Source organism: Acomys russatus, chromosome 28 (assembly GCF_903995435.1).
Source record: "Acomys russatus chromosome 28, mAcoRus1.1, whole genome shotgun sequence".
Lineage (NCBI taxonomy): Eukaryota > Metazoa > Chordata > Mammalia > Rodentia > Muridae > Acomys > Acomys russatus.
The window spans coordinates 7,376,766-7,391,657 of record NC_067164.1 but is presented as its reverse complement, the minus strand read 5'-3'; the positions used below and the strand labels follow the sequence as shown (position 1 = coordinate 7,391,657).

Below are 14,892 nucleotides of genomic sequence, written 5' to 3'. Positions count from 1 at the left end.
TGGCCGTACTCTGGTATCAGCAAGAATAGGGTTATAGCCAATCAGAACCATTGGGGGCTGTGTTATGTTTAACTTAATTTTGAATATCTACCCAGGGTCTTTTCCTGCAGCATATATACGTAACCTCCATATATTTCCTTTTAACCAACTTTGGTGGTCTTGTTTTCCCTTATGTGTGAATTTTATGGCTATAGGGTTACAGTACTTGTTTTTGCAAGGTCACTCAGGGCTGTTGCTAAGGGCACATCCACTGTCAAGATATTTATATCCATTTCTTTCTCCCTGGTTGGGCTGGTCATAACTGCTGTTTCTTTTAACTGTGATCAAGTTCCAGGAGGAGGTTGGGTTCCAGTTAGCCTCCCCGGTAGTCTCACAACCCCATGCAGCACAATAAAAATCAGAGGCCCCCCACATTTTCGCCAAAACTTTCAGCTCTAGCCCTGTCCTGGACAAACGTAAAATGGTGAGGCCCAGAGGTTGGCTCTGTAAAACTGTCCCGAACACCCAAGTGTACTTCCTATCCCACCCGGGACACTTTGGCTTTCAGCTGGTGGTTTAGAGAGATCACTGTGATCAGGAATATCTCAGGTGAGTGGCCCTGCTGCTAATTTACAAATATCTGGTGTTAAATCTGGCCACCAAGCCCAAGGAGGAGATATGGCTGTGGTAGACCAGACGGGGTTCCCTTCTTCATTGATTATTTCCCAAGTTAGTTTCATGGGTTGATGGGGATTTGGGGGAGAATCATAGCCAAAACAGGGTACAAGAGTGAGAAGCAGAATGCTTATAGTCGATTCTGTAATTGGGTAAGTCTTATCTTGAGTGGATCTTGGGAGCGGTGGAGCTGCCATCGTGGTGTTTCCGGGGAGGAGTCAAGCGTCGTCGGGGAAGCTTTGGAGTGAGAGGCATGAACCCAGGCGGCTATTCCGTCGACCTTGAGAGCAGTGGGTGTGGTGAGCAGGATGGTGTAAGGCCCCTTCCAGCGAGGTTCAGTCCTTGAGACCAGTGCCAACAGATGTAATCAGAGTCACCAACGTGGAAGGGAGGTCCCGCTGAGAGTGGCCAGGCTTGTAAAGTTCAGCCAGTGGGGCCCAGACTTGGGCTTGAACCGCATGGAGTCCTTTAAGGCGGGCCTGTATGTCAGTTTTGGAAGCAAAAGGCTGATAAGAATTAAGCATAGTAGACAAAGGGGGTGGTCTCCCATACAGGATTTCATCGGGGGTCAGGTTAAAGCGTGAGGGATTGTTTCTGGCTCGGAATAGAGCAAAGGGTAGGAGGAATCTCCAATCTTTTAAGCCAGTCTCAATGGTCAATTTAGTCAAGGTCTCTTTTAGAGTCCTATTCATTCTTTCTACCTGTCCTGAACTTTGGGGTCTGTAAACACAATGCAAATCCAATTAGTCCCCAAAATCTTGGCCAGTCCCTAACTGACCTGGGAGACGAAGGCCGGCCCGTTATCTGACCCGATTACCTTGGGAAGTCCAAACCGAGGAAAGATCTCTTACAGGATGACCTTGGTCACTGTGCTGTTTCTCGCAGGGTGGGGAAAGCTTCCACCCATCCTGAAAAAGTGTCTATGAAAACTAATAAGTATTGATAACCTGCACCTGGGGGCTTTACCTTGGTAAAGTCCACTTCCCAGTAAGTTCCTGGTCTGTCTCCATGGACCCTGGTCCCTTCTGGGACTTGGTTCCTGCCAGCATTGACTTGTTGACAAGCCTGACAAGTAGTTACAGTTTTATCAACCAGGGCAACAGCTCCAGGGATGATGAATTCTGTCTTGTCCAAGATCTGTAAAAGCTTCTTCGATCCTAGGTGGGTCCAGGCATGCATTTGTTGGACCATGGCAGCCCCGCATCGGGGGTTGGCAGGACAGTTTTACAGTCTTTTGTCCAATTCTTGGAAGCTGGGTCGAATATAGTTCCTAGGGCTTGGGCCTTGGCCTGGTCCTTGGGAGAGTAGTTATAAGCCTCAAGCTGAGTGGGTTTTTAGCCCCAATAGACAACACCAGGAGTCCTGACTTGGCTATTTGTTTTGCCACCTGATCCACCTCCTTGTTACCCATGACGACAGGATTTTGTCCCTTCTGGTGTCCTGGACAATGTATGATGGCCACTTGTTTTGGCAGGAATAGGGCTTTGAGGAGAGCTTTAATTGTGGGTTTATTTTTAATCTCCTTGCCCTCTGAGGTCAGAAGTCCTCTTTGTTCATAAATACTCCCATGGACATGAGCAGTGGCAAATGCACATCGGCTATCAGTGTAAATATTAGCTTTCTTATCTTTGGAAAGTTCTAATGCCTTGGTTAGGGTGACAAGTTCTGCCCTTTGGGCCGAGGTCCCTTGAGGAAGGGCCTGTGCCCAGATGACTTTCTGTCCATCTACCACAGCCACCCCAGCCCTTCTGGTACCTGAATCCAGGAAGCTGCTGCCATCAGTATACCAAGTATGATCAGCCTCTGGGATAGGACGATCTTGCAGGTCTTCTTGTGTACCATGCGTTTCTGCCATCACTTGGTGACAATCATGCGGAGTTTCTTGTGCCTGGTCTGGGGTTGGCAACAAGGTAGCTGGGTTGAAAGTCACTGGGGGGCCAAAGGTGACAAGGTCAGAATCTAAGAGCAAAGCCTGATAGTGGGTGAGACAGGCATTGCTAATCCATCTGTCAGGAGGCTGTCGCACTACAGACTCTAAGGCATGAGGCGTGATGACAGTCAAGGGTTGTCCCAGAGTCAGATTGTTGGCGTCTTTGGTCAACAAGGCCACGGCAGCCATGATGCGCAGGCAAGAAGGCCATCCAGCAGCGACAGTATCTAATTGTTTAGATAAGTAAGCCACTGGCCGTTTCCATGGCCCCAAAGTCTGGGTTATCACACCTTTAGCAATGCCACTCCTTTCATCTATGAATAGAGTGAAAGGCTTGGATGTGTCAGGTATCCCGAGGCCGGGGCAGACAAGAGGGCCTTTTTTATTGCGTCAAAGGCCTGTTGCTGGGGTCTATCCCACTTAAAAGAGTCTTTATTTCAAGTGAGAGGATACAAGGGAGCCGCTAATTCAGCAAAGCCAGGGATCCATAACAGACAGAACCCAGCAGTTCCTAAGAACTCTCTGAGTTGCCGAAGGTTGTGTGGCGGAGGGATCCTGGCCACTGTCTCTGAGCAGCTCTTAGTTAGCCATCTTTCCCCTTCTTTTAGAATATAGCCCAAATATGTTACCTCTTGTCTGCAGAGTTGTGCCTATTTGGCTGAGGCCTGATAGGCCTTGTTACCCAGTTCCTGGAGCAGATGTTGAGTATCTTCAATACAGGTTTCCTGGGTAGGGGCTGCCAATAAAAGGTCATCTACATATTGTAAAAGAGTTACTTCTGGGTGCATGACACAGAAATCAGTCAAATCCTGGTGGAGTGCTTCATCAAAAAGAGTAGGTGAGTTTTTAAAACCTTGGGGAAGGCGTGTCCAGGTAACTTGCCCCAAGAGCCCCAGCTCGGAGTCATTCCATTCAAAGGCAAAGTATGGTTGGCTCTGAGGGGCCACGGGCAAGCAAAAGAAAGCGTCCTTTAAATCTAAGACAGTATACCAAGTAAAATCTGGCCTCAAGGTACTTAGAAGATTATAAGTGTTAGGCATCGTGGGATGGATGTCCACCACCCTTTTGTTTACTTCTTGGAGGTCCTGTACTGGTCTATAGTCCTGTGTTCATGGCTTCTTGACAGTCAAGAGTGGAGTATTCCAGGGGGAGTGACAAGGTCTTAGGACCCCTAATTGTAGGAATCAATTAATATGCTGTTTGATGCCCATTCGGGCCTCTTGGCTCATAGGATATAGTTTTATAGAGACAGCTACAGCCGTAGGTTTGAGAGTCACGATAATAGGAGGCTGTGTATGGGCCAGTCCTAGCCCTCTGGTCTCCGCCCAAGCTTGGGGATTTTCTGGATCCAGGGGCTGTCTTCAGGAAGGAGGTCATTGGGGCTAGTCTGAAATAGCTAGTATTCATCCTGCAATTTGAGGGTGAGGACCTGTATAGGTGCTCCCCAGGAGCCTAATACTGTTGCCCCTTCCTCTGAGAAATGAATTTGAACCCCCAACTTGGTTAGCAGGTCTCTCCCTAATAGAGGATAAGGACACTCTGGTATTACTAAAAAGGAGTGAGTCACAGTATCTGTACCAAGGTCAAGAGTCCGTTTGTTAGTCCATTGGTGTAATTTGCCACCAGTTGCTCCTTGTACCCAGGATGTTTTTGAAGACATAGGTCCCGATGGCTGGATTAGCACAGAATGTTGAGCACCTGTATCTACCAGGAAAATGGTGCGTTGCCCTCCAATGGTAAGGGTTAGCCTGGGCTGGGGGGGGGAGGGGCTTCAGAGCCCCGACTTGCCTAGTTGCTGTCTTCACCCAGGGCCAGGACCAGGACAGGTTTCTTTAGATCCTTGGGACACTTAGGGCAGTCTTTTAACCAGTGTCCACGTTCTTTGCAATAAGCACATTGATCCTTATCCACACGGGGCCGCCTTCATTCTCTCCCCTCTCTCTCCTGTCCTTTATATTTAGTAGGCTCTGTCACTACAGCAGCCAAGATCTTACTCAAATGTCTATCTCGCTTACGATCCCTGTGATCCTCTCGTTCCTTCTGTTCCCTTGCTAGCCTAGCTTCCTTTTCCTCTGGGGTCTCTCTCTTGTTATATACTTTCTCTGCTTCTCTAACCAAATCCTGTAACCCATATGTCTGAATACCATCTAGTCACTGCAGCTTCCATTTTATATCCGGAGCTGATTGATCTATAAAAGACATGGCCACTGTTGTCTTATGTTCTGGAGCCTCAGGATTAAACGGGGTATATATGCAAAACCCTTCCAGCAGCCTTTCCATAAAGGCAGCAGGGTTTTCTTCCTTTCCGTGAGTAATAGTTCTTACCTCGGCCAAATTGGTGGGGCATGTTCCAGCTACCTTAAGACCTGCCAATAGAGCCTGGCGATAGATACGGAGACTCTCCCTACCTGCAGCTCTCTCAAAATCCCAATCTGGGCGTGTCAAGAAAAATCCTTCATCTATCTCATTAGGGAGCTGGGTGGGTGCCCGTTTGGTCTGGGCACATTCTTCCTAGCTTCCAGGAGGACTCTCTGTTTTTCCTCCACAGTGAGGAGAACCTGTAAAAGCTGTTGACAGTCATCCCAGGTGGGTTGGTGAGTCAAGAGGATTGACTCAATAAGAGAAGTTACCAGCAGGTTACCAAGAAGAGACTTGATACCCTATGAGCATATACAGGGGGAGGTAATCCCCCTCAGGAACAGTCATAGGGGAAGGGAATAAGGGGAAAATGGGAGGGAGGGAAGAATGGGAGGATACAAGGGATGGGATAACCATTGAGATGTAACAAGAATAAATTAATTTAAAAAATATGATCGTTAAAGAAACATAAACTGTGGTAGAACTGAAAATTAAATATTTAGAAACTCAACAAAGGCCTTAGAGGTAAGTCTCCCCAGCAGAATACAACACAAGAAATAACCATAGTCATTGAAGAAAAAAGTAGAAGAAATGAGTAATTTACTCAAAGAAAACATTGAATCTCTAAAATGACGTTTAAGATGTACAGTAAATCTCCATAAATAAGAGGAATAGAGGAAGGAGAAGAACCTGTGACAATGACACAGATAATTTTTTTCAACTAATCATACAAAAAGATGTTCCCTAACCTTAAAGCCATACAGAACACCAAATAGATATAATGAGAAAAGAATGATCATAATGAGTGAGTTAACCCAGAAGCAGAAAGAATCAAATGGTATATACTCACTTATATCTGCATACTAGCCCAAGGGGCATGTCCCACAAAAGCCTTCACTTACCAGGAAACTGGGACAGAGGGGAAGGCATCCTATTGGGACTCTAAATGAGAGACGCATGGGAGAACAGCAAAATAAAAGGATCCAGAGGGTCCTAGAAATCTACAAGTAGAACAATATGATAGGCAGATTTGGGCCCAGGGGTCCCGCTCAAACTAAGGCACCAGCCAAGGACAATACAGGAGGTAAACTTTAAACCCCTTCCCAGATCTAGCCAATGATCAGAATATTCTCCACAGTTGAGTGGAGAGTGTGATACGACTTTCTCACGTAGTCTGGTGCCTCACATTTGACCATGTCCCCTGGAGGGGGAGACCTGGTGGCACTCAGAGGAAGGACAGCAAGTAGCCAAGAAGAGACTTGATACCCTATGAGAATATATAGGGGGACATAATCCCCCTCAGAAACAGTCATAGGGGAGGGGAATAATGGGAAAATGGGGGGGGGGAGGAATGGGAGGATACAAGGGATGGGATAAACATTGAGATGTAACAAGAATAAATTAATAAAAAAAAAAAAGAAATAAAAAAAAAGAAAATCTTTATGACATATATAATCAAATCAATAAATGTACAGAAAATAATAAAATCTATAAGTGAAAAATATCAAATAACACTCAACATCCCAACAGCACCTAAAAGCCATTCCTAAGAGACCACAGATGTCATCTCAAACTACATACCAAGTAAAAATATTAATCACAATAGATGGTGATAAAGACTTTATAAATAAACCAAGTTTAAATGCATTGGTCTACCAATCCAATTTTGCAGAAGATTCTAGAAAAAAAAGTTCAATTTAAGAAGGTTACCCATACCCCCCAAAATGAAAGGAATAACTAATCACAGATGGACAAATCAAAAGAGGAAGAAAACACACCATAACAACAAATAATAGGAATCAATAAACACTGCTAGACAATAACTCGTAATATTAATATCCTAAAACCCCAATAAAAAGAAAAAGAGTAGTAGAATAGATTAGAGTATACTATCTATTTTTATGCTGAATCTAAAAAAACACTTTACCATAAAGTATACACATTACCTCAGGATAAAAAGATGGAAAGAGATTTTCCCAGTCAAAAGCAGGAAGGTATAGTATTTACATATCTGATAAAATAAACCTAAAATTAGTCAGAAGAGATAGGGGAGGTTGGAAGTACTCATTAAAGGAGTATTACCATAGTAAACATTATGTATCAAACATGGAGTAACCAAGTTGACACTCACTCTGTGATGGTGAGCAATTTTCATACCCTGTTAAACAATTCTCTTCAACCAAACCAAATAAGAAATGTTGAAGTTAAATAACATCATCGATCAAAACAACCTATTAAATACTTACAAACATTTTCCCCAAACCCAAATAATATACCTTTTGCCAAGAGCTAATAAGACCTCCAAAACTAACCATGTACTAGCACACAAAGCGAAGCTTATAACCCCAGATATAAGAAAATAGATATGATGTTTTGCATCCTCACTTACCATCATTATTTAAGATGGATATCAACAAGAACAGAAACAACAGAAAGTGTACAAAGTCTTGGAAATTAAACAATACAGTGCTGAATAAAATTAGGACAAGACATGAATTAAGAAATTAAATACTTCTTAGAATTTAGTAATAAGAAAAACAATGGTATCAAACCTATAAATTACAGTGAGGGTAGCTCTACAAGGCAACTTCATACCACTACTAGACTATATATTCCTTTGAAAAGTTTGTGATATCAAATATTAGTAACAAAACAGCACACCTAAAAGCTATTTTTTAAAAGAAAAATAATAACATCATTTATTCTTGAGTTATCTAAACTTCCATTTCATTTCTTGAATAAACAATGTCTCAGATATTTTGGAAGACGTTTAACTCAATATCAGCTAAAAGCTCTTAAAAAAAAAAAAAAAAGAAGAAGTGTATAGGAATTTTTATTCAGCAACATGGCTGGCTGTTTTGATCCCAAGTAAAGACCTTATATGTTTATGAAATCTAGCTGGAATGCAGACATGTCCTTAACAAACACGTTTAATCCCAAATAATGAAGGTAAAATTAGTTTGTAGAAAGATACAGCAATGTTTGAAAATAATATATAATTGATAGGCAGTGATAAAGCAAAGAATAACTTGACAGAATAGAATATGCCAAGCTCTTACAAGAGGACAAAGGAAAGAGAGAGGACTTAGGAGAACATCAGCAGAGGGGGGCGATGACAGGGAGAAAGTGGTGAGGAGAAAGAGAGGAGGGGAGAATTTTACAGAGACAAGTTGAAGAGAGGACAAGCTGGACACAGGTGAAGACAGAATGAACCAAAGATTGAGAAAGATGAAAACAGGTTTCTAGAGTTAGTTTGAGCTCAAGAAGATCAATTCATTCAGAAGCTTGGAGAAGCCAATTTGTGTTAGTCAAATTGGAGAAGAGTTTGAGCCCGAACAGCTATGTTGAAGCAGCCAGCCAGATTGCAGAAAGAACTAGAAAGGGTTAGCTTATTCATCAGAAACCAGAAGCTGAAAACATTCTCGGCCCAGCGTATATAGTATGAGGCTAGGAGCTTCCAGAGCTAGACCTAGGTGAGCAGATGAAGGCAGTAAGCCTCCAAGACAACTATGTCTTGTGAATAAAAGACACTTTTGTGAAGAAGAAGAAGAAGAAGAAGAAGAAGAAGAAGAAGAAGAAGAAGAAGAAGAAGAAGAAGAAGAAAAAGCAGTAGAAGAAGAAATAACACGTAACAAAAAGGGTAGGTGGTAAAGAATAATTAAACTAAGGAGTGAAATAAAGGCTAGAAAAACAAATATAACTATACAAAGAATCAATATAAAAATGTTGTTCTTTAAGAAAAAAACAAAACTCTTAGCTAAATTAACTAAAAGACACAGAAAATACAAATTAATAAAATAAGAGCCAAGCAGTAAGATAGCACAGTAGACATGGAAGACATACTCATTTATAAAGATATGGTAAAAGAACCTGTACTACACTAAACTGGATAACTGAAAACAAATGGATAAATTTACTGATCTATAAGACCTACCAAAGTAAAATCAAGAACATGTAAGCAATAAAAATACACTTGTAGGCCCTACTCTAAGAGAATCAGTAATTAAAAGCTTTGTAACCTAAAACACTCAGGTACCGATTTAGTCAGTACAGAATTCTACCAGTCAACACTCCATTGTATGATTCCTTTTATGAGGGCATGGTTATCTTGATATCTAAAACATAGGAAGAAATTACAGAGCAATATCTCATGAATATAAATGCAAAATTCTCAAAAATGACTTCCAACTTTTATCCATAGTACATCAAAATTTATCCACCATGATCAAGAAGGCTTCTTCCAATAGATGTTGGCATTGTTCAAAATACATAAACTGAAAAATGTATTCAATAAATAAGCACACTGAAAGTCAAATATCACATGACCATCTCAAAGCCAACATTCTTTTATTAGTAAAAGACAGAAGTGACTAGAGCTACAGGGACATACCTAAACATAACAAAGGCAACTTACAGTATGGTGATAGTCAACATCAACCAAAAGGAAGATAAATTTGAATTATTTCCACTAAATTCAGGAATAAAACAATGATGTCCAGTTTCTCTAGACACTTTTTATACACTACTTCAGTCTTAGCTAGAGTGATAACACAATCAATGGGATTTAAATAGAAAAATAAAAGGCCAAAATGTCTTGATTTATGTATTAAATGATTTTATACGTAAAGCACCCTAAAATCCTCACCAGCAAGCTTCTACAACTGAAGTTTCTACACTTTCAACAAGTGTGGAACAGTTCAACAAATTCAACAGAACACCAAGTTAACACACAAAAAAGCAGTAGCTTTCTTATATACATCTGACAAATGGAGTAAGAAAGAAATCCAAAAAACAATACATTTCACTAAGCATTAAAAATATCTTGGTATAACTCTAATGAAACAAGATATAGAGTGTATGGTAAAGACTTTAAGACCTTTAAGATAGAATTTAAAGGAGGTACCACAGTACAGATAGATCTCCCATGGTCATGGATCAATAGGATTAATACACTAACATTAGTCACCTTCCAACATCAATATAGGGATTCAACATAATCCCCATAAAAAAATCCACAAAATTTTTCAAAGAGCGTAAAATGGCAATTTTAAGTGTTATATATAAACACAAATATAAAGGATAGGTAAAAAAAAAATGTCTCAGTAATAAAAGAACTGTCGAAGGCATCATCATCCCTAATTTCATGCTGTACTACAAACCTTTCAATAATACAATCTGCTTGGTATTGTCTAAATATAGACACAATGGTCAATAGAATCTAAAGAAAATTTAGACATATGTCTACTCTCCTATAGAAACATGATTTCTGTCAAAGAATCCAAACATGAACACTGGACAAAGATAGCAACTTTAACAAATAGTTCTGGTCAAACAGGATGCAGATAGATTCATCTGTATTATACTGTACAACTACAAATGGATCAAGAACTTCAACATAAGGATGAAGATGGATACTCAGAATCTGAAAGAAGAGAAAGACAAATAACACACACACACACACACACACACACACACACACACACACACACACACACACAGCCTTCTGAATAAGATACTGAGATCAGAGGCACTAGGAGCAGCAATTAATAAGTCAGGCCTCAAGGAATTGAAAGGCACCTGTGTGATAATGACACCATTTAGACTAAGGAGTAGGATACAGAACTGGAAAACGTCTTTATCAATTACAAGTATGTTAGAAAGTTAATATATAACATATATAAAGATCTTTTTAAAAAGGAAAAAAGACATCAAGAAAATATAATTACAGTAAAAATGTGAATAGAACTAAGCAGGACATTTTCAAATAATGAAACACAAATGTCTGTGAATCACTTAAAAATTTTTCCAGCATTGTTTGTCATCAGGGAAATCCAAGTAAAAACTACTTAATATTTCATCTTATGCAAGTCAAAATGGTTAATGTCAATACAAAATGAAGCTTGACCTCCTTTTGTGAGTGGTGGCAAAGCAGGACAGACCGCCATGAAGGTGTCGGGCACGATTCGGGAGTACAAGGTGGTGGGGCACTGCTCACCCACCCTGAAGTGCCATATGCCACTTCTGTACTGAGTGCGCACCTTTGCGCCCAACCATGTGGTGGCCAAGTCCCGCTTCTGATATTTCATGTCACAGATAAAGAAGATGAAGAATATGATAGGCAGATTTGGGCCCAGGGTTCCCGTTCAAACTAAGGCACCAGCCAAGGACAATACAGGAGGTAAACTTTAAACCCCTTCCCAGACCTAGCCAATGGTCAGAATATTCTCCACAGTTGAGTGGAGAGTGTGATATGACTTTCTCACGTACTCTGGTGCCTCACATTTGACCATGTCCCCTGGAGGGGGAGACCTGGTGGCACTCAGAGGAAGGACAGCAAGTAGCCAAGAAGAGACTTGATACCCTATGAGAATATACAGGGGGACGTAATCCCCCTCAGGAACAGTCATATGGGAGGGGAATAATGGGAAAATGTGGGGGGGGGAGGAATGGGAGGATACAAGGGATGGGATAAACATTGAGATGTAACAAGAATAAATTAATAAAAAAAAAAAAGAAAAAAAAGAAGATGAAGAAGTTGTCTGGGGGAGACAGTGTACTGCGGGCAGGCGTTTCAGAAGTCACCGCTTCGTGTAAAGAACGTGAGCTGTGCTACGATTACCACAGTGGCACACACAACGTGTACCGAGAGTGCGGGGACCTAACCACCTCTCGAGCCAGAGCCAGTCACACAGTGCTACCAGAGCATGGGTGCCCAGCACCACGCCCATGGGCACTCCGTACAGATCATGAAGGTTGAAGAGAGTGCATCTAGCAAGGGCCACAGGCTAGCTGTCAAGCAGTTCCATGACTCCAAGATCAAGTTCCCCCTGCCCCACCACATGTTGCAGAGCCAGAAAAAGCTGTGCTTCACCAAGAGGCCCAGCACTTTCTTCTAGACCCAGAGACCCACTGAATAAAACTCTAGAGAGGCCTCATTAAATACAAATGAAGCTCAAGCTGATGAGGACTTGGGGTAAGAACAATCATTCATTACTGGTGGAGGTCAAAAATTTGTACAGCCACTATGAAAATCTTTTTAGTGCTTCCTTAGGAGTGTTGAGTAGATCTATCTCAAGATCCAGCTATACCGCTTGTAGACATATACGCAAATATCCTTACATTCTATTATAAAGGCATTTGCACATATGTGTTCACTGATGCTCTGTTCAAAATAGCAAGAAAATGGAAACATCCTAGATGTCCAACAACAGATAAATTGATAAGGAAAATGTGATACATTTACACAATGGAATACTATTCATCTGACAAAAGAAATAAAGTTATAAAAATCATAAGTAAATGGATAGAACTAGGAAAAATCCTGAAGGAACCCAGATCACTGAAGACAATATTGTTTATTTTCTCTTATATATAGATGTTACCTGTTAAGCTTTAAATATGCGTGCTACAATCTGTATAAGCACAAATATAGGATACAGAGTAATGAGTAACTGTAGAGGGGCCTAAGTCCCAAGGAATATATTGTTTTGGAGAGAGGGAGCAGGGAAACTGATGATGTAGAATTAACAAGGGAGGGGCACAAAAGGGAGTAAGAAAGGGGAATGTGGGAAGGGACAAGTTACACTAGGGCTAGTTGAAAATTTACAGGATCCTTTTTACTGGAGAAGAAGCTTCTTTCTTTTTTTAAATTTTCAATTTGTTCACTTATATCCCATTTGTAGCCTCCTCCATCCATGCCCCTCAGTCCTACCCTCACTCCCTTATTCCCTCTCCCCCATTCCATAGTCCTCAGAAAGAGGAAGCCCTCCTCCCCTATCATCTGATCTTAACCTATCAAGTCTCACTTGGACTCGCTGTATCCTCTTCCTCTGTGGCCTGGCAAGGCTGTACCACCAGAGAGAAGTGATCATAGTGTGGGCACTACACATGTCAGACGGATGTCCTTACCCCTCATATTGTGGGCCCCATGAGGAGACTGTGTTGCCTATCTACTACATCTGAGAAGAGAGTCTATGTCCTTACCATGCATGGTCCTTGGTTGCTGCAGCACCACCCCCCCTCCCTGATCCGCCCAGATTTGTTAAATTCATAGAACTCCTTCTGGAGCTCCTGTCCCCTCCAGGTCCCTCTGCCCCCCAACTTTTCCATAAAAATCCCTGTGTCCCATCCCAAAGTTTGGCTGTGAGTCTCAGCATCTGTTTCAATCCCCTGCTGGGTGGGTTCTTTCAGAGGACCTTTATGGTAGGTTCCCTTCCTATTCTTTCTCTTAAAGCACTTTTGGTGTCTATTCTATTTGCCCTTCTGAATGATAATTAAGCATCCTCCTTAGAGTCCTCCTTGTTATTTAGCTTCCTTAGGTCTATGTATTGTGTGGTTATCCTGTATTATGTGGCTAATATATGCATATACATGAGTGTATACCATCAAGTCTTTAGGGGTTTGGGTTACTTCACTCAGGATGATCTTTCTGGTTCTATCCATTTGCCTGCAAATTTCAAGAATTCCCTGTTTTTAATAGCTGAATAGTAGCCCGTTGTGTAAATGGAACATTGTTTCTTTATCCATTCATCGGCTGAGAGTCATCTAGGTTGTTTCCAGATTCTGTCTGTTATGAATGTAGTTGACCATGTGTGCTTGTTGTGTGGTGGAACAACTTTCAGGTACATTCCCAGTTAGTGGTATACTGGCTCTTGAGGAAGCACCATTCCCAATTGTCTTAGAAAGTGCCAGATTAATTACTAAAGTGATTGTACAAGTTTGCACTCCCACCAGGAATGGAGGAGTGTTTCCCTCTTTCCACATCATTGCCAATGTATGCTTGAGGTTTTTTTTTTTTTTTATCTTAGCCATTCTGATAGGTATAAGATGAAATCTCATAATCCATTTTGATTACATTTCCCTGATGACTACAGACATTGAGCATTTCTTTAAGTGTTGCTTGGCCACTTGATATTCCTTTGTTAGGAATTCTCTGTTTAGTTTTGTGTTGATTCTTTATTATTCTTAAAATAATACATATATAAAAGAAATTGACATAAATTCATGAAATAATGGGAAAGACATGGTCCCAGTAAGCATCTTTCAATATCCTGCGAAACCTCAAGTGTAGAGGAATGACTTGTATGGATGTAGCAGTTGTCAATAAGGAACTGATTGGCCAATCAGCTGGGGAGAAGGACAGGAAGTGGAAGGCGGGGAGAAAGGATCTCTGGGAAGGAAATAGAGAATGACCTTTTGCCAGGAAACAGGAAGAAGACACAGGTGTTTGTGTACCCTGGGAGGATAGCTGTGCACATGGCTGTAGAAACAGACTGGTGTCACAGATGCTGCCCTGGGAGCATCAGAAATGGTTTTTATGTGAATTTTAGGGATATTAGGATTAGGGTAGCTCAGAATCTGCCCAAAACAGTGCTTACAGTCTATAAAAATAAGTCATAGTCTTTCTGTGTCAGTTATTGAGGAACTACCGGGCTAAAGGAAAATACTCCGTTAATAATTTTGTATTGATGTAATTAATGTATTGATTAATATAGAAAGAAAAATACAAACTTCTTTCTACACTCCTTTCCAAAGAATTGATTACATTTAGTATAGTAAGTGGTTGCCCAAAGAAGCCCTATGAAATCCTCCAATCATGCAAGCTAGTCCTAAGGCTTTTTCTTGCTCTTCACAAACTGATAGTTATGTTCTATTGCTGAAAGCAATACTTACATATAACATTTAAAATGGAATAGCCCAGCTGGTGACTGACTAGAGCTTTCCCTACTGACTAGTGTTCATAATTCTAGAATATAGCCACCAGCCTTGCTATAAAACCTGCTACCTACAATTGTCACTACTCTGGATTATACGTTGGTGCAATAGAAGCACACTGTGAGAGAAGTAAATAACCGTTCTCTGACAGGATTCAAGTCCACCACATGAGGCGAGACTAATGATTGGCCCTGCTCTGGTGGCCAAGGACCTGACACAAGATAGACCATTGGTCT

At 41.3% G+C, this 14,892-nt stretch overlaps 2 pseudogenes; one reads left to right on the top strand and one right to left on the bottom strand.

The window, feature by feature from the left end:
- Positions 1 to 784: 784 nt before the first annotated feature.
- Positions 785 to 7,337, bottom strand: LOC127210478 (uncharacterized; annotated as a pseudogene).
- Positions 7,338 to 10,855: 3,518 nt separating this feature from the next.
- On the top strand, positions 10,856 to 11,838 carry LOC127211051 (60S ribosomal protein L18a-like; annotated as a pseudogene).
- The last annotated feature ends 3,054 nt before the right edge of the window (positions 11,839 to 14,892 follow it).